We start from the raw sequence: 26,941 nt of genomic DNA, 5'->3' as shown, positions 1-26,941 counted from the left end.
GGTCTAATTCTCACATGAGAAATTGAGAAGAACATAGCAAACTTTGTAGGCTTTGAGGGCCACCAGAAGGCATCAGGTCCATTTGTATGCATTTTCCAAAAAAAAAAAAAAAATAAATAAATAAATGTAAAAACTAGCCTCTGCTTTGATCCCAGCCCACCCATGGATCTGCCATAAACAAACTTGAAAGTACACTCACAATGTACTCAAAGAATTTCTGGATGTTTGCAGAAGATTTTTGAAAATTTCTCTAATTTTGGGCTCTGGGCCTCCTTGGGCATGGTGCACAAATGTGCTTATTCAATCATCCTAGCAATAATACTGTACCTTGAAAGTTTGGTGAGAAATTTTATCACATGTTTTAAGAAGAAGATGAAAATGTGTAAATTGGCCCCCACTTGGGTCCCTCTGACGTAAACAAACTGGAAACTGCACCCACAAACATACTTACAGCACTTTAGGGGTTCGCGTGCCAACTAGGGGCCTTAAAAGTCGGTGATGCATGATGCCCATTTGTGGCACAAATGTAACAAAAAGCCACAAGCCCTCATATCATGTGTGGACTGAAATGAGTTCCACTCACAGGGTCCTCAACTTGAAGCCTTTTGGGCACTGCTGTCTTTGAATGTAGCTAGCTAAAAGCCAGTCAACAGCTGATTGCTTCCTTTACACATGGCCAGAAACAGAATTTGAGTAAAAGTGCTTTACTGATATCTTACAAAACTGTTCTGATTTGTGAGAAACCTTCACTTCCATATGATCAATGAAGAAAGGCAAAGCATCCTCTGATTTGACTTACCTCCTTTTTGCACTGAGGACACCAGAGTTGCATATGTGCTGAAAACTATTCCATCTTTCATGCTGGATGAAAGTCCAAATGCCCTACAACAAAGGCAATGCAAAATGGCACAGGCTCATTTAAGTCCAATCTGTAATTCAATTTTTGTCAACAGTGTCTGGTCATCTTATGTAGACATTACCTATTCCTGACATTTTACAATGTAATAAGTTTATCACCTCACCTGTCAGCCAAACATTGGTGTGTACAGATCTGGAGTCTAGCATCAGTAGTTTCAGCTTTTTACAGAAAAATACGACAGTACAAACGCATTTACACTCAACAAAAATGAGAGCAATCTACGGGAGCAATCTACAAACAACGTTTAGCTTTACAACTAACCAAATATACGTAATATTCTGTATCTGCATAATGTACATGTACATATATGATAGGAACTACGACAATAGAAAATGTGAAGGCACCATCGTTCAAAATCATAATAGTTCAGTGCACTTCATGAACAATATATCAAAATGTACAATGACTCATTTCTAACAGATATATTTCTGTGGAAGAAATCAAAAGGCACTCTTGCCTGCATTTTGCACATATTATGTAAAACTTTAAGAGAACTTGATGCCATGAATGCTCTTTTCAGATACTACATGTAGTTCCTTTTCACTTTTTTGTTTTAATACTTTGTACACATTTCTAGGTGTCAAATATGGACACACCTGCTAAACAAAATAAATAAAAGAAACAAACCAAACACCTTATCGGTCATCATGAAACTGATCTGAAGACCATCCTCCTTCCTCTCTCTTACAGCAAAGAAAAAGACATGCACGCACACACAGCTTATAATTTTTTTTCCTTTTTACATGAAGTACCTGGTACTAAATATCAAGATGATCATGTCTTTTGTTATAATAATGAGTATCTTCATTTGGGAGTCCTTATAGTACAACTCCCAGTAAGTATTTTTTTGTTTTTGTTTTTTAAAGGAAGTAAGTTGAATTACTGCTACAATTGTGCAAAGCTATGGTGAAGGTCTAACGATGCATAAAAAAGGATTACTTACCTGGTTTCCTTGTCCAAGTGTTGACAACCTTCAATAACTTTGATGTGACAGCCAAGATCATTCACATCTCTACATAAAGAAAGATTTTATTCTGTTTTATTTTTGGTGAAAAACACTTGAGATAGTTTTATCTAAGGGAAGCCATTTTGTTTACATACTGTATCTCCAACCTAAAAAAACCAACAATTGTTCTTTCTAACTATGAGTTCGACAGATACATTTCAGAACCGACTGTCATAATATAATCACTCTAAAAAAGCTGATATTCAACATTACCTCTGAGCATCAACCTTCAGGTCAGCAGAGATACTGAACCACACATGCTTTGTGCGTCCTCTCACAAAATTGTCCAGCACAATACCAGAAATCTAGCAAACAGAATACCAAAAATCAGTATATGTCAGCAAAACAAAATTTGGGGAGGTGTCGCTGTCAGACATAAGTGCAACCCCCCAGCCTCCAATCAAATTTGCACGGCTTAATGGCGTTACACCTGCAAAACATACAATAACAATGAAGTGTTCTGTACTTTTAGAAACCCTTTTGTACTGAACAAGCAAAGACATTCATGTGGCATGCAGTCCGTGTCTTGAGTTTAGAACAATCCAGAAAAGTGATAACTGAGGTCAGACTTTACTACAGATCTGTATTAAAAACAAAAGAGGCTAGCGCATGGAGTATGAAATTTCTGAAAAGAAAAGAATCCATCAAAATTGCTTTGAGTGCAGCAAAGGAGAGCCATTCTTAGCACAGAATTAAGACACAGCATTAGACCCTCTCCCACAATGAACCAACAACAAGCAACAACAACAACATAACACTTTCTAGCTTCAAGCCGATGTGAAAGCAAACAAACCATATTTTGTATAGACTTTAAATACAGTCAACTTCGGATACCTCGACGTTGGATAAGCCGAATATCACTTACCTCGGGGGCAAAATGAAAGTCCCGATTGTTCCTATGGAGTTTCCGTGTATTAAAATCCGCGTAGCTCGAAGAAAATAACTCGAAGTTCGGTTACCTCGAAGTGAAATCTACTGTCCCGATCTTAATTAACTTATTGTTTTTCCCAGCATGTAGATCGAATCGAAATTGCAAGCACCACTCAGCATCTTCGATTAAGCGCGCGTGGACAGTGAAGAAGACATGTCACAAATCTTTTCACACTCGACTGTAAATATTCCTGATCAGAACAATCGCGCGCCCAAAGAAATACCCGGTACACAGCTGACAAGAAAAATCCCCAACACCTACCTACATACGCACATGGTACGCACATAGCACCCTTGCCAATGGAGTGCTTACGATAGCACTACGCTCTGCCCCATCATCTTCTTTTCTTCAACCACTGTGTTTTAATTCTTGATCATGATAGTCATACCGTGCGCGTAGATTTCTTAACCGTCATGGCGCACCTGCGTAGGTGTTCACAGTTATATCTTTGGCATTAATCATGGTCCACTGTCCAAACATCAATCTCCTGCGTAGTGCCTTTTTTCAACTTTTTTTTTTTTTTTGCCTTTCACAAAGTATGTTTCATTTATTCTTCCCCGAGAACGCAAGCACTGATTTTTTTTTTTTTTCAGCAATGCGATTATGAAAATATTGTGGAATATGAAGTGGAAGTATAGGCCAAGCATAATAAAGAAAAGAATAGACAGGGCTCCACACTAACTTTTATCGGGCCACCAGTATCACTGATTTCTATTTTTGATGGTCGAATTTACTCGAAATTAAAATCTGGCGACACAAAAAAAATGGAGAAAAACATTAGAAAAACTAAACCGGTCCTACTAAACATAGAAAAATGAATATTAAGCATTATCAAAGTGATACAGATGCCCATGTCTAAAACAAATGAATAGAAAATCCAGTCATCTTATTCTGTGTTTTAAGATTTAGCAAATAGGCGTATACTTGTAGATTATTATAAAAGCTGATGCCTATATATTTAGGAGGTCAAAACCTACGTTTGAAATGAAAACGTGGGAGCATTTGCAGACATTTGTTAGCATCCAACATTTGTTTTAGCATTGTAAAGAGCCGAAAGTTACTGTTATTCATTTCTTATTGTAAAAGAAATCATCCAACATTTATTAGTCTGTTAGCACCTTACGGAGCCGAATATTACCGTTAATCATTTTTAAATGTAAAAGCAAACAACCAACATTCATTTTAGCATCTTACGGAGCTGAATGCTATATTTATCCATTTCCAAACGTGAAAGCAAACATCAGCTATTTGTTTCAGCATCTAACTGAGCGGATTAATACCGTTAATCATTTCTAATGTAAAAGCAACAATCTGTCATTTATTTTTGCATCGTACGAAGCAGAATATTACCGTTATTCATATCAAACATACGACATTTATTTTATCATCGTACGGAGCCGAATGTGACTGCTGTCCACTTCCGAAAGTGAAATGAATCATCTGACAATTTTTTTTATCATCGTACGGAGCCGAATGTTACTGTTTTTCATTTTTGAACGTCGAAGCTGACATCAGACGTTTATTTTACCATCAAACGTAGCTGAATGTTTCTGTTATTCATTTCGAAATGTAATAGCAAATATCCAATATTTTTTTTTAGCATCATATGGGGCAGAATGTTACTGCTATTCACTTCCAAACATGCCAAATGTAAAAGCAATCATTCGAGATGTATTTTAGCATCTTCTGGAGCTGAATGTTATTGCCATTTACTTTCGAACGTAAAAGCAAACATCCAGCATTTATTTTATCATTGTAAGGAGTTGAATGTTATTGTTACTCATTTCCGAACGTCAAAGCAAACATCAAACATTAATTTTACCATTGAACGCAGCTGAATGTTACTGTTATTCATTTCGAAATTTAAAAGCAAACATCAGACAGTTATTTTAGCATCGTATGGAGCAGAATATTACTGCAACTTCCGAACATAAAAGCGATCATCTGACATTTATTTTAGCATCTTCCGGAGCCGAATGTTATTGCTATTTCCTTTCGAAAGTATAAGGAAACATCCGACACTTATCTAACCATCATACGGAGTTGAATATTGTTTTTCATTTCCGAACGTCAAAGCAAATATTCGACATATATTTCAGCGTCTTCCGGAGCCAAATGTTATCCTTATTCATTTCCGTACGCAAAATCAAATATCTGACATTAGTTTTAGCATCATGCGGAGCTGAATCTTATCGTTTTTCATTTCCAAAAGTATGAGCAAACATCCGACAATCATTTTGGTATCTTACGGAGCCGATTGTTACCGCTGTTCATTTTCAAAAGTAAAGGCAAACATCCGACTTTTTTTGGTGGCGCGATAGGGCCACCAAAATCTTCATTTCTGATATTTTGATTTCAATTCCAATTTTCATTCAATTCATTCATATAAAAGTCGATTCAATTCCAATTGCCAAGGATGCAAACAATCGGTAGGCACTATAACAGATACCATGTTGAACATCGATAAACGTCGGATAAGTCGAAGAAAATTCGACGTATGTACGCGTACCTCGAACCATTTTCTTCAGTCCCGACGAATTCGAGGTATCCGAAGTTGACTGTCGACTTTTCTTACCCTAGAAAGGATTGTGTATAGTGTACAAAATGTATATACAGCAAATTATAGAAGAAATAAAGTAAAACAAATCCTTCATACTGCAAAAATACATACTGAGCATTTGTTGAAGTTTTACAATGTATGCAATAGGTTTTATTAGAATAGAAATTGTTTATTAGTGCAGAGTTACCATATACATAATGCCAAAAAATCACATTGTTGAGGTAATTGTGGAATTTTTGCACTTCTCGTGTCACTCATGTTTTGGATGTTGTGTGACTCACGGCATGTAGGGGTGAACCATTTACCAGAGAGAAAGAGTGATTGATTGTGACTACCATATAATATGTGAGATAGGTAATTTGTACACTATTTACAAACATGTGCTAGTACTAATGATACTCTTGGGATGCATTCAAGCGCTCTCCTAAAGTGAACCATACCGTACCATACCCACGCCAGAGGAGCACTCGAATGCCCCTAAAGTGTACCGTATCGTACTGCACTGAGCCAAAAGTGGACCACTTCCTGATGCTTGACCTCTTCTAAAAGTAGCTCATGAGGTATGCTTTCTCAACAGAGTGCTTGAACGCTCCAAAACTGGCATGATACGGTATGGTACGCTTTAGTTCAGTTCGCTTTGGTTCGCTTTAGAGCGCTGGAATGCACCCTTGGAGAACTACTTTGGCACGAATCCAGTTGTAACTGTTAATGGTCAGAAACCCATGTCCAAAATTTGTCGTGTCAGTCACTCACCATTTTTTAATCATAATTTACTTGTTAATTGTAGAATTCAAATCCAACTGGTAATGGTACATGCCAGTCCTACACATGGTAGTCATGATCCATTCATAACCTCCAGGTGGGAAAATATGTGCACATCTCAGATTGTCGTGTCACTCACGTTTGAAAATGACCACATGCACTTATCTGCACCACATACACAGTATGTATGCTATGTCACTACAGCCATGGCATGTCTGAAGTCACATAATATATCCTTTCAGAAACTCTATTAATTTCTCTCTAAATGTTTCAAGGAAAACAGCAAATAACCAAACAGAATTATTATGCTTTACTGTACATTGCTGAAGTTCTGTAAAGGATACCGATAAATGGGTAAAGGTGCCGAGGCACTGGTTGCATGAGTGCAGACTTGGACAAGCCATATTAACAGGACAATGTAAAAAATAACTTGAAATCGTAAACTTTGCATGCAGCCGGTAATCATGCTGTCCCCATAATGGTGTTCATAAGTTCACTTTTTCACAAACATTTTGAAGAAAGGCTAGAGTGTCAGTGGAGCTGGCCTTTTCTTTTTTAATTTTTTTTATTGAGAGCTGGCTAGACACATCTAGTGATTAGTGTGTCATTGTGTGTGTAGTTAGGGTAGAGGGTGTGGGGCTGTGTGTGGTGTCATGGTTTGTACACAGCACATATAAAGGCATGTACATTGTACACGTGGTGATGTGGCGATTTGATCATTCACTTTGACATTTTAATATGTTAAAACGTTAAACCATAGCGCTCTATTGCTTCTCAGCACCTCACAATTTCTTCAGAATTACATACATTTCAAAGACTTTCTGCAGGAAACAATGAGAATAGATGAGGCTTGTCTGGAAAATTCATACCTGCATGTTTAACCAAAATGGCTACCTGATTATCCGGTAAATATAACATGCATCGGCTCTGTCTTTTCACTTTAATGTCAATTAAGCGGAGTACCCAATTAAAGCCCAAACAAAGTTCTGGTACGCCTGCAAAAGTTGTCAAATTTCGCACCAAAATGTGAACGTATGCCTAGGAAATGTGCGGAATAACGCTGTAATAACAAGATATTTGATGGGTAACAACGAAAATGCGAAATATCAACCAAAAAGGTTCAGTCTCAGAACTTACCCGAACGGGGTCAGGCTAGACTCGGACTCGGGGATAACTCGGCCTCGCTTTGCTTGACGGCGGGATGAGTTGTATTGGTTGTCCCTCTGGATTGTACAGTGTTGTACTATGGGAGCGGCCTGTATAAACTACATTGTAGCGTTCTGGCTACTCGCAGTAATGGTCCGAGTTGTTACAACGCGCGCATCAAAAACCTCTTTGGCGCGCATGCAAAATTAGTGTGCGCCTCTCAAGCACCTCTAAAAACAATCAAAGACGCTCTATAAACAACAACAAAAACTTCAAAGACCGCGCGTCTCAGCAACTGAGGTGATGTGCATATATACTAGTAGGCTTGAGCACCGCGCGCTGTCCATTTGTTTTGTACAGGATTAGCACGCACTTTCCTGTCTGCTCAGTAAGGCCTCGTTTGGTACCCGTAGTGTTATAGAGTAGAATATGGCGATCACGAACTGTGTGTAAATTGTCTGAAATAGGGTCGAGTTTTCCCTGAGACCAAGTTAGTCTGGAGCCTTCTGGAATAAAAATTGGTTTTCCTACTTTTATTATTTTCTCAAAATACTCCAAAACGACTCATCATTCCGGCAAACCGCGTCAGCCAGGTAAGTTTCTTTGTAGACTCTTTCGATATATTGCAAGCAAATACGAAATGGTGCCAGACTGGTTCTCAAGCCCTTACCAGAACTTTGTTTTCACTTTAAGCACTACCTGATTTTGCGGAGACTACTGTACTTGTATTACATTGATTCACCATCAGCCAGCTGGGCATGCACCATGTGAATATTACACGTATGTGACATTTTTAACCAGTAAGAAGCAAGTGAAGTTGTCTATTTACTTGTCTACAATAAGTGCACTTAAAGCGTGCATGAACATATGACACACTATTCATACCCACGCACAAAAGGACATGTGCAACATCCGATGTATACAACAGGGGAAAACTTTTTTGGTGGAAATCCACTTTTTGATCCCGCAACCTGATAGCAAATCTACTGGATCCAGCTAGCCAATAGGTGTCTCTCTACAGTGAGTGCATGAACACTTGCTTAGTGGGCAAACTCTTGCTACAAGTTTGCTGTAATTATTTGAATTTAACAAGAGACCAGGGGGTCTCGTGCTCACCTGAGTATCGCAAGTTCACTTTCCACACAGTCACTTATCTAAATTGCACATAGCATTAATGTAGCTTATCACTTACATCAATTTGGGAGAAGATTTGAAAATAGTCCTAAATTTGGGGATTTTGTCTGAATTCCCCATCACCCCCCCCCCCCCCCCCACTTTGGTGGGGATTTTTCCCCATTTATACAAATGTATATTCTATCATACAAGCAATATCTGCCAAGTTAGGTGAAAATTTGACCATGCATTCTCAAGAAGATGAAAATGTACAATTCAGGTCCCCAAAGGGTAAGCATGTTGCAAATTTGAACAAAGTGAGATCATGGGGTTCTCAAGAAAAAGATGAAAATACACAATTTGGGCTCCCATTTGGACCCCCACCCCTGGGCACCAAGAGGGGCACCCCAGACTACACCATGAGCAAACTTGGAACTACAGTCATAAATGCACTAACTCTTAGTACGAACTTATCACATCTGGTTCTAGAGAAGAAGATTTTAAAATATTCGCTTTATTTATTCATTCATTCATTCATTCATTCATTCATTATCTTTTTTTTTTTTTTTGGGGGGGGGGGGGGGGGGTTGGCCCCCGGGGGCTCTCCATGAAGGAGCATGGTGCCCATTTGAACAAACTGAGATCCCATCCCCTAGGGATGCTACCTGCAAAGTTTGGTGAAAATCCATCATGGAGTTTTCAAGAAGATGAAAATGTAAAAAGTTTATGCAAGACAGACGACACACAACAAATGTGGGTTGCTAAATGCTGGACGAAAAGCGATCGCAATAGCTCACTAACCCTCGGCTTGGTGAGCTACAAACTGGAAATGAAATCACTTGTTATGATGTTTCACCAATTATCAATTTGCCCACTGATGGAACAGCCCTTACACTATATACTGCGAGATTGTGCAGAGCCAGCAAACAAAAGACAGCCAATGGCCTGGTCCCACGTGTGTCCCAAATTGAAGCAAAGGCCTCCTTTCTTGTTGAGTGGAGGTCTGTCCACATGTTCCCTGATGGCTTCTGTAATGCCCTTTTTAAAACCATTTGGATTCTTTGTCCAAGATGATCACATCCTTAGTGTTAAACAAATATTTGTATAAGTACACAATTGTATATGCATGTTATCACACAAGTGGGACAGGGCCATTCACAGGATTGGAAGCCATCTTTCAGCTTTCAATGTGCGCTGGCTCTGCACAATGGCTGTGCCATCAATGGAAGCTTCACTAGCCAGAAGAAGCCAATTGATAACTGTGAAATGTCGCTACAAGTGAGTTCATTTCCAGTTGTTTCACTCATATAATTATAATGATCTATGTCCTTGGAGGGGATAAATGAGAAGAATTTCTATCAGTCTCTCACTACATGCGAGCGACAACATGTTTACAGTCACTGTGGCTATCGTCAGTGAGGCAACATGCAGCCAGTATATATCAATACACAGCTCTTGACCAGCGAGACTGCAAAATTTTCAGACCTGTTCCATAATTGATACATATTCCTTTACAAATCTTTGTATGAAACCATGATCAAAAGCTCAACCTGGAGTGATGTCTCACCTGTCTCCCCTTTCCTACCCCAGCAGCATCACCAATGAAGAACCCTGCCCTGCAGCCATTAGGCAGAATCTGTTGGTGCCGCTGACACTATATGAAGTTAAGTAAAAAAAAAAAAAGCAAAACAATACATGAACAGTAATTCAAAAGGGAATGAACAGTCAAGATATTGTTTAGTAACATTCCATGAGCATTGAACAACCATTATAATCTGAACCGAGCATTTTGTCAATAGACTAGAGTAACACTGCATTTCAATAGAATGAGATAGGCCTGTACAGATGTATCTATTGCCAAGCAAGAATGTATCTACCAGGTTGTTCAGACCATAGGGGTTAAAGGGGAATGGGACAAAATGAGACCAAAAAAAAGATATTTTCTAAGATTTCTTAATGGAAGGGGGGGGGGGGGGGGGGGGCTCCCCTGGGGGCCCCCAGAAGGAATTTGGTGCCCATTTGAAAAATTTGAGATCTTATCCCCCTATATATTTGCGGCATGAAATTTTCACGAATTGCCACTGGCATTCAATGTTCTAGTGTAGACAAGACCTTTTGTGTTCATCTTAATTTTGTGAGTCTTGGCTCTCGCGAAATTGGCAAAATTAAAATGCACATGAACATTCCTCGTTTTTAAAGTATATTGGAGGTGAGGATATTCCATCCATATTTGATGCCCCTGTCAAGAGCTTAGGGTTCACCAAAGAGCTGTCTGACAGAGAGCCAGGTGAGAGAGGTATGCTTGATGGTGAAGGATGGTTTAAGCATGGTGACAGATGTATCCTCCCTTGTAAACTGGAGCTGTGGGGTTGGCAGTTTGGGCTACTGCCAAGGATCATGCTTTATGAAATAGCAATGACACATTTTGAAAGGATGGAACAAAGAATTTCTGAACATAATTGAAAGTGACTTGGCATTCCTCCATGTACAACAAATATCAGCTTCTAAGCCTACCCCTGAGTGTACTCACAGAGGAGTTCAAAGTGAAGAAGGTGCATTCATGTTCTTGACTATTAGGGGTTGATGAGTGACTGCAATGCTTAACTTGCTGAGTTAAAAAGGCTTTACAGAAAGTGAAGTCGATGCACTTTTATTGCTTGTATGAACTCTTTAATAGAGATGAGAACAATATAAGGAAAATATGGAACCATCTTACAGAAATATCAGATAAAGATCGTGGCAACAAAGATACAATGCATAACAATATTCTTTCTCGAGTATGTATGTGGTCCTGAAAAGGGTCTACCCACTCCCGACGTTTTGGCAAAGCATGTTCTTGTTGTTTTCAAGAGAATGTTCGATTCATTTTCATTCTCTTGAGAATGACAAGAACATGCTTGCCAAAACTTCAGGAGTGGGTAGGCTTTTTTAGGGCTACATATACTGCACATACACACCCAAGAGAGAATATGTGGTGCATCATCAAGCCTTTTATCAGCCAATGTTCCAAAAGAAAGCTTCGCAGATTTCAAGATACACGGTATGTGAAGAAACTTCAGGTGAATCAGAATGATGTTAGTATGGAATTTTAAACATCCTGAGAAATAAGTGAAGTGTGCAATAATGCTTTGTTTCTTTTTGTTTGGTTCAAACTGAAGCAGTTTGTATGGCAAAAAAAGGAGAAAATAGTACATATGATTCTGACACATTTATGAAACAGGAAGTTGATAAATCAGTTTAGATGCTTCCTGTAACAGTTGTTGAAGTGGAAAGAATTATTCTCTTTTTGAATGCAATGAAGTGATGTGGTTGAATTAATATCCCAGTAAGAGTTTTTATTGATCTAATAATCATCTTCCGGTATATTTGTTGATGCTCTTAAGATTGCGAAAGTCATACACTACTTATAAAAAAGGAGTTATTTTCTTTCAAACCAATAGTTCAGTAAAGTAGTTGAATAACTTGTAAACAGCTGTTTGATTAAATTGTCCCCCCCCCCCCAGATGGGACATGATGCCCATTTGATGGAAATGAGATCTATCCCCCTAGGGATACTACCTGCCAAGTTTGGTGAAAATTCATCATGGGGTTTTCAAGAAAAAGAGGGAAAGTTACAACTTAGGCCCCAATTTAGGTCCCCTGGGGCCCCCAGGTGGGCACGGTGCCCACTTGATGGGAATGAGATTCAATCCCCCTAGGGATGCTACATATACATATACCTGCCAAGTATGGTGAAAATTCATCTTGGCATTTTCAAGAAAAAAATGAAAATGTATAATTTGGGCCCCATAAGGACCCCTCCCCTGGGTCCCAAGGGGGGCACCCCTGATCCTGCCATGAACAAACTTGAAACTACAGTTATCAATGTACTAACTCATAGTATTAACTTAGCTCTATCACTTCTGGTTCTAGAGAAGAAGATTTCTTAAGATTCCTTAAATTATTTAATTATTTTATTTTATTTTATTATTATTATTATTATTATTATTATTATTATTATTATTATTATTTTTTTTTTTTTTTTGGGGGGGGGGGGGGGGGTTTGGGCCCCTGTGGGGCATGGTTCCCATTTGAACAAATGGAGATTCTATCCCCCTAGGGATGCTACCTGCCAAGTTTGGTAAAAATCAGTCAAGGGGTTCTCAAGAAGAAGATGAAAATGTAAAAAGTTTACGCACAACGCACAACGGACGCCGGACGCCGGACGAAGAGCGATCGCAATAGCTCACTTGAGCCTTCGGGCTCAGGTGAGCTAAAAACCCAAAGGTATATTCTACCTCTTTCACATTGTATGCATGCACAGCCAATGCACAAGGGAGACCAAGGGAAATACAAAGAATATATCCTTTCTGTTCCTACTGCTAATGAAAACTACGGCAATAAAGTTTGGATGTCTTGGTAAGACATGGCAAGACATGTGCTTTACTGTTGTAAAGTTATGAATATGACTGTAAGGTCAAAGTGATAATTTGCCATTTACATTTACTCTTCTTGCCATTTACATTTACTCTTCTTTGTATATACCACATGTCATTTTTTCACTATATCACTTGAAAGGATATTGTAGAAAGAAACACTATCTTTGCATATGACAAGCAACCAATTGGAATGGCACAATTGGAATAGGACAAGTGTTGTACAGTTTGAATGGCATTTCATCAACAATTCCTTGATGAGAATCAAAGTGCTTATAGACACCACATGCTTTTATCCAATTCTCATTATATCTAACAGTAACAGCATTCTTCAGGAATATCTATAAATGGGATTGAGGTAAATTTGCCCATGATCAGGAACTTACTGCATACATAATTCCTTCCAGCTGTAGGTCGCTCAGTTTACCTCCCTGGATGATGGTGTCTGGGACAGATGCTGCCAAATTGTAAGTTGCCTTGGGGAGGGGAACAGCCTACACGTAATTATCACAGAGACAGCATAGAAAATGTTAACTATAAATGTCGCTATGGTGACTGGTATGCCTCCGCCATAATGCATGATTCTCCTTATAGGTCTATAATACATGTGGACAATGTGTGATTACATTTTCACAAAATTGGCAAAATATTAAAATGACATTTTGGTCACAAATGTATTGAATGTTCACCTTCCTTGGCCTATGTTTAATTGGATGAATAGGAGAGCATGAATTTGGGGATTTAAGAACTTTAACTTGACTTTGACCTTTTCATAAGTTTATGCACTGAGTAATTTTCAAGGTATGGAGAAAATGTGCAATTTCTGAATTGAACAGTAAATTGTTATCATTTTCATCTGGCCTTTGATTTATAAGAGAATCACTGTCAGGCAGAACATTCATAAATATGTACTAAGTTTCAATAACTTGAGCCACTTCCGAGATATGGAGAAAGAAGTAAGTTCAGCACTTTCACTTGATCTTTGACCTTTGACCTTCTTGGCAAAAAAAAAAAATCCCAGAGAATCTCTATTGGGTTATACATGCATACATCAAGTTTAAAAAAAATAATCCTGCTGGCATTGCATAAATATAAGGAAAATAGTAAAATTTTGAAGTATTGCCCTTGACCTTTGACCCCATGAACCCCAAATTCCCTAGATAACCACTGCCAGTCAGTACATGCATATATACCATGTTCCATGAAGATATCTTGAACAATTTCCAAGATACAGAGAAAAAAGTAAAATTCCAACATTTTACTTGACCTTTTGACCTTTGACCTTTTGACCTCATGACCCCAAACTTTCACCAGAGAATCTTGATTGGGTAATACATGTATACACTAAGTTTCAAGAAAAAATCTTCAGGCATTGCATAGATATGGGGGAAATAGTGAAATTTTAAGCATTTGACCTTGACCTTTTGACCTTTGACCTTGAGCATATGCACCCAAAAGTTGATAGGCACAACTTCACCCCCTAATACACATACATGCCAAGTTTCATTACGATACCTCAAAAGGTTTTTTAGTTATGCTGTCCACAAAATTCGTTACGGACGGACGGACGGACGGACAGATGGACGTACGGACGGACAGACGGAAGGACGGACGGACGGACGGACAACCCGAAAACATAATGCCTCCGGCACCACTTCGTGGCGGAGGCATAAAAATACATGTGCCCATCTTTGGCATTTATGTATTTCTTGCCTTCATTTTAAACATTTTAATGGTAGTAAAAGTCCTCTAATTTATTAATATGACCAAGGAGGTCCTACCTCCTTGATATGACCATACTTGTAGGTCGCACATACCAACTTTTCCAAAGCACGGTTACAAAGGAAACAAATTGTATTTTATATTCACAATTCATGATGATGATGATACACTTTTAACTATGACAAAGTTGACATTTGTACTGGAATTACATTATCACAATGTCATGATTTTTCCCCTTCTGTTTTCACAATCCATTCTATTTTTTTTTTTCTGTTGAGGGAGAGGGAGTGTAAGAAAGGAAGTCTCGTGAAATACAGTGGCATAATGCTGATCTATGTGTACTGCAGGCTTTTGTCATCTTGAGAACGGATCAACAGGCATGATAAGGGATGCTGGAGCCTGGAGGATGCCAGATTTGTATGGATGCACCTCCATACACAGTCCGACCTCTCCTTTCAGGCCTCCCTTTGCCTGGATCTCACTACTATCTGGATGCAATCTTCTGTGATATATTTTAATCTGATAATTGTGGTGAAAAGGAGGCTTTGAAACTAAAACAAAATGCCATTGGAGGATCAGACTATCTGAAAATAAAATGTGGAAAACATGAAAATAAAAAACAATGACAATTACTTACAGAGAGTGTGGCTGCTTCCACAATGTCTCCAGGGTGCTTGATAACGCCAGGAATGAGAGTTGTTGCCTTGTACAGAGAAAACACCTCTTCACTGTCAGAAGATACAACCAAAAATCAGTCGATACTGGTATTGGCACTGTAATTCTCTTTAAAGCATTTGCCATTATCCTGTTATGATACTTCCTGGAATTTTACGGCATACATGTCGTTTTCTTGCACAAGTCTATCACTTTACCTCAACTTTAGAATTTGAAGGCTGACTGCTGTCCTGGTAAATAATAGAAAAATACAAGTATTTGTCATTTTGTTATCTTAATGTCATCTGATTATGAATTATTCAATGCTAAACTTTCATAGGTATGTATTCAAGTTCTGGACACTGCAACTCCGTAAAGACAATTTCAATAATGAAATCACCGACAAAATACATTTGCTGTAGCAAAAACAAAAAGCAAAAAAAAAAAAAAAACAGGAAAAGAAAATGCATGTATCATTTTGCATTCAATGCAATTTTTGAATAGATTTTATTGAAAATGACAGATTGAAGAGTGCAAAGATTAAAAAACTCACTCTGGTAAAATTTACACATACATTGCTTAATCAAAATGCTACAATATTTTAAACAACAATAAACATAATTATAGCTAAAAAAAAATCAGCACCTGTACTAATTTCCTTAGAATAGAATATAAAACGAGTCCAATACATCCATACATGAGGGCACCATGTTTATAAACCTCAGCCTCATAGCAGATTTGACATTTGCACTTTGATGTTGTGTCATGATTACACTCTTAAATGTCACTAGCTCTTCACATGGTTAAGTTTATTAATGGGGCCATCCATACAACTGCTATGAAAACCATGTTCTTTCTTCTCTGCATGTACAGACTGTATCTATGGACAATATACTACAAGAGTGCTTTGCTTGATATGGAGTACATCTAATCTAACATCACCAATTTGTCATCTTTGGGGCAGTACAGTGGCCAATGAACAATTCAAATACTGTTTTAAATTTGTCATACAGTGAAACCCCGTTATAACGAGATCTGAAGGACCGCCGATACTACCTTGTTATAACCGGTACCTCGTTATAACCGTACGCATTAAAAACAAAGAAAAACACAAGCACGAAGCCATATATACCAATCAATCAAACTTAAGAGCAGTCTTTGTCTTGTTATTATACCAGTATGGATCATTATTCTTGAGAAAGAGAATAAAAAGGAATTATTTGTGAATTGATGCAAAAAAAGAGGGAAAAAAGTGGGGGTTGAAATGCGTTCTTTGTTTTTCTTCCAAAACTCTCTTGTACGTCTCATATGTACATACATCGTACGAGCAATCGAGAAGTTCTTGGCAGGCAACAGTTGGCATGCAGGGTGATATTTGTGATGCTTTCTACACCTATATATCTCACTGCCTAGGATCTCTTCCTCGTGTATCAAACTACTCTGAAAGAATGAAATTTTTTGTTTGTGTGATACAGTGTAAAATGACAATGAACAAAATCATGTTGTATAAAATGTGTTAGTTAAGGTTTTTCTAAACACCGGTGCAAGTAGTGTAACATGCATGCATTGTTTACCGTGTTGCTGGGTAATTATGCCAAGCAAGACTGCGATGCCACGCATTAATACTCCTTCATTGCTAGGGGCGGAGTCTATCTGCGGCACTAAATCCAAATCTTCTGACACATTTCTGTTCCGTTTGAAGGCAGAAAATCATGGCTCAGAAAAAAGCTAATTTCTTGCCTATTCTTCTTCATTTAACTTCAAAATTTCAGCACATGGTAAATGAAACATCAGACTACAAAATTAAATTTAAATCTATTGCATTGCTAGACGGAAAAGCGGCCTTGTAACGACTGAGGTCGCTATGCCATTTCTGGCAACTTGGGAAAAAAATACGTCCCGCAGACATAAAACCTATAATCGGCTGGTTTTCATACCTTGCCTTTAATCACAATTTTCAGTGTAATGACGTCATCAAATTACAAAACGATGACATCGTCTTGAAAGACAATTGTTCAAAGTACAACACCTCAGTCGTCGTCATTACATACTATGATCGGTTTGACAAAGTCAACCTGCAAAATGTTGCTGCAGTCGAAGCAATGTGGTCTCCAACACACAAAAAGAGGGATATGGCGTGTGTGTGTGTCTGTGTGTGTGTATAGGTGCGTTTATATACGAACGTGATTTCTACATGGACGAATATAGAATACAAATTGAAGAAAAAAAAGTAAAATAAAAAAAATTGTTTCGAGATCTTGTGGGGTTCGAACCCGCAATCTCACGTCTCTGAGACGGCGCCTTTAACCACTCGGCCATACGTCTCGACGAGAAAATATGGGGAACGTAAACTTATGTATGTGAAAGATACATGTGAAATCGTTTTGTCTACATTCCATTTTCATTTTCAGTTTTGAACTGCAAAATTGTCAATCAGATGAGGAGATTTCAAAGAATAAAATGCATGATTACTGCAGCTTATTGTCTCAGCTACAACATACTAAAGTTTCAGAGGAAATGAAGCAAAATCAGCTGAGATAAAGGTGCTTAAACGTTGTTAAGTCAATGCATGGTTTAAAAAAAAATCACCTCCCATAGACAATACACGTAAACTTGTCCGATTTTGCGTCTTTACCTTTAATCACAATTTAAGGTATGATGACGTCATCAAATATCAAAAGCATGACATGGACTTAAAAGGCAAATGTTCAAAGTACAACATATCTGAATTTGGGATAATATTGAGCTTAAACAACAGAGATACGAGCAAATGAATGTCAGAAACAGTACCTTAACAAAATTAATTCCACTTTTTTGATTTCAGATGACGATATGATGACGTCATAATGTAATTATGGAAATAATGATACTTGAAACGTTATGTCCAATTTATATGCTTTTGTAATATGCAATAAAAACATAGGGTAACCTGACGTTTTAAAGAGCTATGGCGAAATAAACAAAGACATGTTTTTTCACTATATTTGCACATAGACGCGCAGGCGAAATTTGAACTTTGACGCAAGTGCATTCCTTTGTTATTTGTCAGAATCGATCAGAAATCAATGGATATTGTTACTCAAAGTATCAGGAATCCAAATCAGTCAAAAAAAGTGCATTTTCATGTTACTGACGCGCTGTGCGCGCGAAAACGCGCGGACGGACGCGCACGCGCAAAATCGTTTGAAACGCTTAAAATTGTCTGAAACTTCGAGATTTCCCATTGGAAAGTTGTTTTGAGCCTTTTAAAAGTTTGACGCGCGCTTACGTGTCCTAGATGACGTCCTAGGTAATTAGCATCAGAGAAAGAAAGAGCCTAGATGACGTCATAGAGACGTTAATGTCATGAAAACCTTATTGTGGCTAGATATTGTTATGAGACATGTTCCCTGAAAATGTCATGTTATTCCGTAATGTCATTCTTGAGATATTGATGACACAAAATTGTCCAGAAAGAAAGAAGAATAAAAAGAAATAAAGAGAGATTTTGACAATCACAATAGGTGATACGCTGATAGCGTATCACCTAAAAAGACATTTGAGGGTTTTGACCAATTTTGATGATCTGACTTTAAACTCCATTTCTTCAGCTCAGCCGTCAGTGACTTTCGGATCCTTTTGTTGTGGTGGATCTCAAATTGTTTCTAGAATAAACTGTCTACAGTTATGGTTTATTGAGGAAAATATTATCTTCTGATATTTTAGGCTTTATAATCTTTTATATGGTAGGATGTTTTGTGATACAACTAGACCTACACATATGCATCAAATGTGATAATTCGAACATTTTTTTGAAATCACTGCTCCAATACCTTGAACAGATAATGTCATGAGTAGATGCATTCATGCATATCATTTGGTACAAACCCTTGCACCAGCATGTCACACACCACCACCGAGCTACAGTATACACACACAGTGACACACTTATCACTCTCAGTGTCTACCACAATCTCCCATAAAAGCAGACTTTGACTGCAACATAGGACAGTATGCCAAGCACAGAAGTCCAGCTTTAAATGACACACATTTAGTAGTATGCAAGTGGCTTAATGAAGGTTTTGTTTACGAGATGTTGGGGCTACATGCTGATTGATAACAAAATTATGCTGCAGGCACGAACTATTGCACATGGATTAGACAGAAAAAGAAAGACCATGGGAGAGATGAAAAATCTTATTGACAAGTCATATAACTATTTCCCGCTGCATAACAACCCAACTTGCGCTCATCCACCCAGCAAATCATTTTCTCATGCTTCTCAGGAGGTTGGGTAGAGGATACCTACATGGCTGTTCCTTTCACATATTACATGTATTCATAACAGTGATTATGTGAACAATCCAGAGGGTCCTTAAAACTTTATCTACTATTAAGCCATGTTAGCTATACATGCTACAAATGAAGACTCATATTCACTATTGATGAAAATTTGAGAAAAAAAATGCTCAAAATGTCTTTCAGAATAATCTTAAAACAGATGAAAATATTCATTGCACTATTATTAATTCCTACAATGGGAGGGTGACATGCCCTCTTGCATTTCTTCTCCCCTGCTCGTTTTGAACTCTTGCAGTTACTCACTCCCTGCCAGTTGAGAAACTTGGCATTTCTGTATGGTGTAGGGTGCATTATATGTGGTAGCTATGACATTTGAAATGAAACATGCTTTATGGTTAATCAGAAACTATGCTTACTTGCATAACAAATGCATTGTCAGACATTACTTGATCCAAGCAGAGACTAATGTACACCTCTGTCACAAACAACTATATCTTCACTTTGAGAGCTTCTAAATGTGTGACTTGGTTGTACAAGTACACTGTACTTCTACCAACTGTACTTCTGGATTTGGAAAGACAGAGTATTGAAATTCACTCACTCTTCAAATATGCATTTTGGGGCTACCTGAATCACATGCATAACTTTGCATACCCTAGTCCTAAAAAATATTTCATTAAAGTCTGGTTAATTCATACCATTGGCTAGTTTTAAGGCAAGATTTCTATGGATTAGTTGTACGATGCACAGCAAACAAGGATTAACAGTGCACTCCCATTATAACGAAAAACGGTTAAAATTCTGATTACAGCAAAGTAAAAATTCAGGCCGCAATATTATCCACTCTATTTTTTTCATTGTTTATTTGTTTGGTTTTAACAAAATTTCGATATAACGAAAGAAAACTGCCGGTCCAAAAGGACTTTGTTACAACGGGAGTCCACTGTACGCACATGACATGACACGATTGACAGTGAATGAACAAAGTCTTGGCTAAGGTGAGCTAAAAGCAAAAGTGATAAAGGCACAACAAATCACTGAATGAATCAAAGATTTATTTGTTGGAAGTCATCATACAGAGCATTATAATAATTAGGGAAGAGAATCAAACTGTTTAATCAGTAACTTGCTGGAAAAGATCCCACTTTACAAATTTTCAGTAGACATCTACTTTCATATGCTATAGACTTTATTGTATTTAATATTCCAAACAATTAGTCCATAACACTGTCCAAAATTAAACTGTGGGCCACATAGTAGATACCTATGCTTTTGCAGCAGTCAAATTTTGGCGTGGGAGGCCAAATGTTAGTGCAGGCTTTTACCTTACTAATTCTTGGACAGTTTCTTCTGACAAACGTTTCATTTCATCGTCAGCACCATCTGAATGTTTTCCAGGCATGACACTGGGATTGCTGAACTCCGCCATGGTGGTGACTGTCTCATTTCTGTACAATGAATGAATAAATTCAATTAATGAAATAGGCTATGCATGGCAATACTTCCATAGGTCCCCCTTTATCATGCGTAGACATACTGCACCACTTGCAAAATGTGCGTGTGTGTAAAAATACATCAGTGCGTAGCAGGGTGCAAGATGTACACTGGCTGAGTCAAGTGGGGTGGATTGTGGTGTAAGCTACACTGTATACAAATTGTAGATCTAGATCTAAATGTAGATCTAGACAAGAACAACTAGATTTCTACATTGAAGTAAACAGGGGTAGAGTACTGATAACAAAATATTGCAAAATACAGTATAAGTGAGAAGTAGAGTCTTTCCCTTCAGGACGTCTCGAGGAATTGTGAAAAATATGAACACTTCAGGTGCTAAATGTACTGTCGTATCAACGTATCCATTTTAAGTAGACATAAGCCCTAACATGATCTAGTTTTTTAGCCTACATAGATAGACCTATTCCCCAAGTGGTCCATCACATATGGTATAGAGATATGATATTACCGGATGGCACAGTGACTGTAATTCAAGACATGCACATATCTGCGCAATAAAGACATTCACTACGCGCTCGACTTCGTAGACTAGCCTTACAGAGCATTTTATGTGCCAAAATCACCAAAAACGTGACACAAAAATGTAGAAATGCTAAGAAATTCACATTTCACCTCAGATTTTATAGCAGAAGGTGTTGATTATCACAAGATTTTATTGCGCAAATTGTTTGAAATGTTCATTTTAGACCTGGGAATTTTTTTTTTTTTTTGTCCTACCTAGTATTCACACAAATAAAATGCAGATGGCAAAACAATATATATTATCAACTTGCACTCTAGATGGACTAGACCTAGATCTATAAAGATCTAATCAAAATCACAAGATACAAATTTAGTGCTATACTATATAGCTCCAGTCGCTAAAGAAAACTCAAACCAAATCGTTGAAAGAGAAACTTGTGTTTATATCAATGGTGCAGTGCAGGTGTACTTTAACTCTTTATGTGCCATGGTGGAAACCTCCTTTGTGCCACATTATTCTGAGACACTAACGATTTCATGCCTCGAGAAAACATTCTGTTTTAAGTCTATGTAACTTCCATAGATTTCTGTTGATCTGGTCAAATAGTGAGTAAAGATGTAGAAAAAATGCCAAACTTTGCTTTGATGTATTATTGTACGACAGATCTATGATTCTTTTTCTTTCACATGACCAGTAGCTACATTACTGCAAAGGCATGACTTTTGCACACAAAACAGTGACAGAAACTTTGAAATTACTCGTAAATCCAGCACAGAACACCTCTTGATATATTAATGATCAATCACTACATGAAATGCAAGCTATATGTGAGAGGAACGGAAGCGTGAGAAACGCTTCTATTGTACTGCAGCATTTGGCAATTTATGGATTGGATTGGGTGGATTGGTGCGTTTGAGCAGAATATGCGAAGTTGGCACGCCATCAACCGAGTTGGACGTGCGAACGTAGCACATAGAGAGTTAGTAGGCCTATGTAGTGATTCTTGCAGCTCTAACATTACAGAGTCCAACATGATCGAGTGATGATTGCTAGTCCTACCTACCTCATCATATGATGATTGTATGGCTTGACATTTATGTGTAGAGTGTACTGTACATGGTGTAGATTACAGTGTCTAACCCCCAAGTAACTAGACCCTTTGACCGAAGGATCGGTTTGTATCTTGTCTTCGGGGATATGTTCCGTGGAGACTACGTCTGGAATCCCTTCCAACAGTGCTGGGGAGAGGTGTAAAAGTAAAAAATGTAAAAATAATAAAAGCTCCTCCAGACGGACATATTTTTCTGTTCAACATTAGAATCTACCTGTTAGATTGTCTTAGCCAGCTCTGACACATCGAGCAAGCAGCGTGCGAGCAAGTATCTACCTAACTGCGACCACCCCGAGTGCGAAGCATGGCATAATAAAAGGAAACAAAAACCCACATATAAATGTGGATTGAGTGAAAGCAGCAATATTAGTTGAACATATCAGTGAGAGTTTGAGGAAAATTAAACATCTGTTCACAAGCTATGAATTTTTAAAGTTTCGGTGCTGCTATTGCTGGACAAGGAGACTAAACTACAGTTCATGACATCAGTATGGACAACAATATATTGTAGCAACTATAAAATAAACAAACAAGAACTATCACTCAAAGTGATTATACCCCCACCAAACACTGAGGGAGATAGCTCAACCAGCAATAACTGTGTATGCATTTTATTGGGGAAAAAAAAGAAACCGTGGCAATGTATTGTTCAACATCAAATAAATGTATATTTTGCTCGCTGATAGTCACATGTGCCATATCTCAAGTCACGTGCTCAAAACCTGAGAGAGTAAGATAAGTAAATCAGCAATTCTATGATTTTCATTAAAAAAAAATGTTGTTACCATGGCAACACAAAGCTTGAAATAAAACTAGAAATGTCGCTATGGTGACTGGTATGCCACCGCCATAATGCATGAATCTCCTAATAATAGGTCTAGAAAGTACATGTGGACAATGTGTGATTACATTTTCACAAAAATTGGCAAAATATTAAAATGACAAGTTTGTCACAAATGCGTTGAATGTTCACCTTCCTTGACCTAGGTTTAATTGGATGAATAGGAGAGCATGTATTTGGGATTTAAGGACTTTAACTTGACTTTGACCCATTCATAAGTTTATGCATTGAGTAATTTTCAATTACAAGGTATGGAGAAAAAGTGCAATTTCTGTATTGAATAGTAAATTGTTACCATTTTCATCTGGCCTTTCACCCTAAAATTCATAAGATAATCACTGTCAGGCAGAACATGCATAAATATGTAGTACGTTTCAAGATAACCTGAGCCACTTCAGAGATATGGAGGAAAAACTTAGTTCAGTACTTTCACTTGATCTTTGACCTTTTGACCTTTGAGGCAAAAACCAAAGGAAAAAAAAAAACTTTCCAGAGAATCTCTATTAGGTTATACATGCATACACCAAGTATTAAAACAATAATCCTGCTGGCATTGCATAAACATGAGGGAAATAGTAAAATTTTGAAGTATTGCCCTTGACCTTTGACCCCTGACCTTTGACCCCATGAACCCTAAATTCTCTAGATAATCACTGCCAGTCAGTACATGTATATATACTATGTTCCATGAAGATACCTTGAACAATTTCCAAGGTACAGAAAAAAAAGGTGAAGTTTTAATATTTTTACTTGACCTTTTGACCTTTGACCTTTGACCTCATGACCCAAACTTTCCCCAGAGAATCTTAATCAGGTTGTATACACTAAGTTTCAAGAAAACATCTTCAGGCATTGCATAGATATGATGGAAATAGTAAAATTTTATGTATTTGATCTTGACCTTTTGACCTTTGACCTTGAGCATGTGCACCCAAAAGTTGATAGGCACAACTTCACCCCCTAATACACATACATGCCAAGTTTCATTGGGATAACTCAAAAGGTTTTGATAGTCACCCTGTCCATAAAATCCATCACGGACGGACGCAAGGACGGACGGATGCAAGAACAACCCGAAAACATAATGCCTCCGCCACCACTTTGTGGCGGAGGCATAAAAAAAAATGTTTGCAGAAGTGTATCTCACAGCCTTCACATGCGCCAAATTTCAAGTCAAATGCTCAAAAGTTGAGGGAGTAAGCTGAAGTCATATCATGGCATAATTTCATTCAAAATACGCTGTTGCCATGGCGACACATTGTTAAACAATGATAAAATATTAAGTTTGCACATCTTCATACTATAATGGTCACATGTGCCAAATTTCAAGCCAAATGCTCTAAGACTGAGGGAGTTAATTGATTCCACACTATTTTTTTAATGATTTTCATTCAAAATATGCTGTTACCATGACAATTTAAACATATTGTTCAACAATGCACATCTATGTACCATTGTGGTCACATGTGCCAAAATTCAAGATAAATGCTCTAAGACTGAGGGAGTTAACTGAATCCACATTTTTTTTCTATTTTCATTCAAAATACACCAAAAACATGTATGCTGTTACCATGACAACGTTTTGTTCAACAATGACGAAAGATTAAGTTTGCACATCTATGTACCATTGTGGTCACATGTGCCAAAATTCAAGGTAAATGCTAAACTAGAAATATCACTTAAGGTGATTAATACCCCCGCCCCGTGACGACAGTCTTACCCAAGGAATGATCTTTCCTTGATCTTCTGCCATTTAAATGACGTTACCATGGCAACACAGCTTCCGACACGTCCGAAAAATATGTCTTGCACATCTTCCCACCAAGACTATTGTGTGTGCCACATTTCATAAGCTTTTGTCAAAAACTGAGGAAGTAGTTCAATCCACAAGATCTTTCCTTGATCTTCCGCCATTAATATGCCGTTACCATGGCAACGCAGCTTCCGACACGTCCAAAAAATATGTCTTGCACATCTTCCCACCAAGACTATTGTGTGTGCCACATTTCATAAGCTTTTGTCAAAAACTGAGGAAGTAGTTCAATCCACAAGATCTTTCCTTGATCTTCCGCCATTAATATGCCGTTACCATGGCAACGCAGCTTCCGACACGTCCAAAAAATATGTCTTGCACATCTTCCCACCAAGACCAATGTGTGTGCCACATTTCATGAGCTTCAGTCAAATACAGAGGAAGTAGTTAAATCCGCAAGATCTTTCCTTGATCTTCTGCCATTTATATGCCGTTACCATGGCAACGCAGCTTCCGACACGTCCGAAAAATATGTCTTCCACATCTTCCCACCAAGATCAAGGTGTGTGCCACATTTCATAAGCTTTGGTCAAAAAACTGAGGAAGTAGTTAAATCCGCAAGATCTTTCCTTGATCTTCTGCCATTTATATGCCGTTACCATGGCAACGCAGCTTCCGACATGTCCAAAAAATATGTCTTGCACATCTTCCCACCAAGACCAATGTGTGTGCCACATTTCATGAGCTTCAGTCAAATACAGAGGAAGTAGTTCAATCCGCAAGATCTTTCCTTGATCTTCTGCCATTTATATGCCGTTACCATGGCAACGCAGCTTCCGACACGTCCGAAAAATATGTCTTCCACATCTTCCCACCCAGATCAAGGTGTGTGCCACATTTCATAAGCTTTGGTCAAAAAACTGAGGAAGTAGTTAAATCCGCAAGATCTTTCCTTGATCTTCTGCCATTAATATGCCGTTACCATGGCAACGTACTTTCGGGTACTGTCGAAAAATGCGTCTTGCACATCTACAACCAAAGGCACACATCTGTACCAAGTTTCATAGAAATTGGGCAAAAACTGAGGAAGTAGTTTGCAACACAAAATTTTCCATCATTTTGGCTCATAATATGTGAGCTGTTACCCATGTGGCAACATACTTTTTGTCACTGTCAAGAAATGTGTCATGCTGACCTATATCCTAAGACAAACATTCAATATGAATTCCATGAGAATTGGAAGAACACTGATGAAGCAGTTTTGCCATGAAGCATTTTGCCCTATATTTTATCAATAACATGCCGTTACCATGGCAACGCACTTTTTGCCACTGCGGAAATATGTGTCTTGCACATTAACATATTCAGATGAACATCTGTACCTAATTTCATAAAAATTGATCAAAAACTGTGGGAGGAGTTCGCGACGCAAGATTTGTACCCATTTTTGCCCATAATATGCCGTTACCATGGCAATATACTTTTGGGTACTGTCAAAAAATACGTCTTGCACATCTACAACCCAAGGCACACATCTGTGCCAAGTTTTATGGGAATCGGTTGAAAACTGAGGAAGTAGTTCGCGACGCAAGATTTGCAACGGACCGACCGCCCGCCCGACCGCCCGACCGCCCGACCATCCGCTCATTCCTATATACCCCCTTCAAACTTCGTTTGGCGGGGGTATAAAAGACTGAGGGAATAAGCTGAATCCACAATATTTTTGTATGCTTTTTAGTGAAAAAACAC

The 26,941-nt window shown here is 38.1% G+C and overlaps 1 pseudogene; it reads right to left on the bottom strand.

Moving 5' to 3' along the window:
* LOC139735347 (uncharacterized) overlaps positions 1–26,941 on the bottom strand; it is a 133,163-nt pseudogene that overhangs the window by 85,666 nt on the left and 20,556 nt on the right.

The sequence above is a fragment of the Diadema antillarum genome, unplaced genomic scaffold, assembly GCF_040938485.1.
Source record: "Diadema antillarum isolate AM-2024a unplaced genomic scaffold, OU_Dant_1.0 scf00000027, whole genome shotgun sequence".
In the NCBI taxonomy this organism is placed as follows: domain Eukaryota; kingdom Metazoa; phylum Echinodermata; class Echinoidea; order Diadematoida; family Diadematidae; genus Diadema; species Diadema antillarum.
Note: the sequence above shows the minus strand (reverse complement) of the source record. Positions and strands in the feature narration are given on the sequence as shown.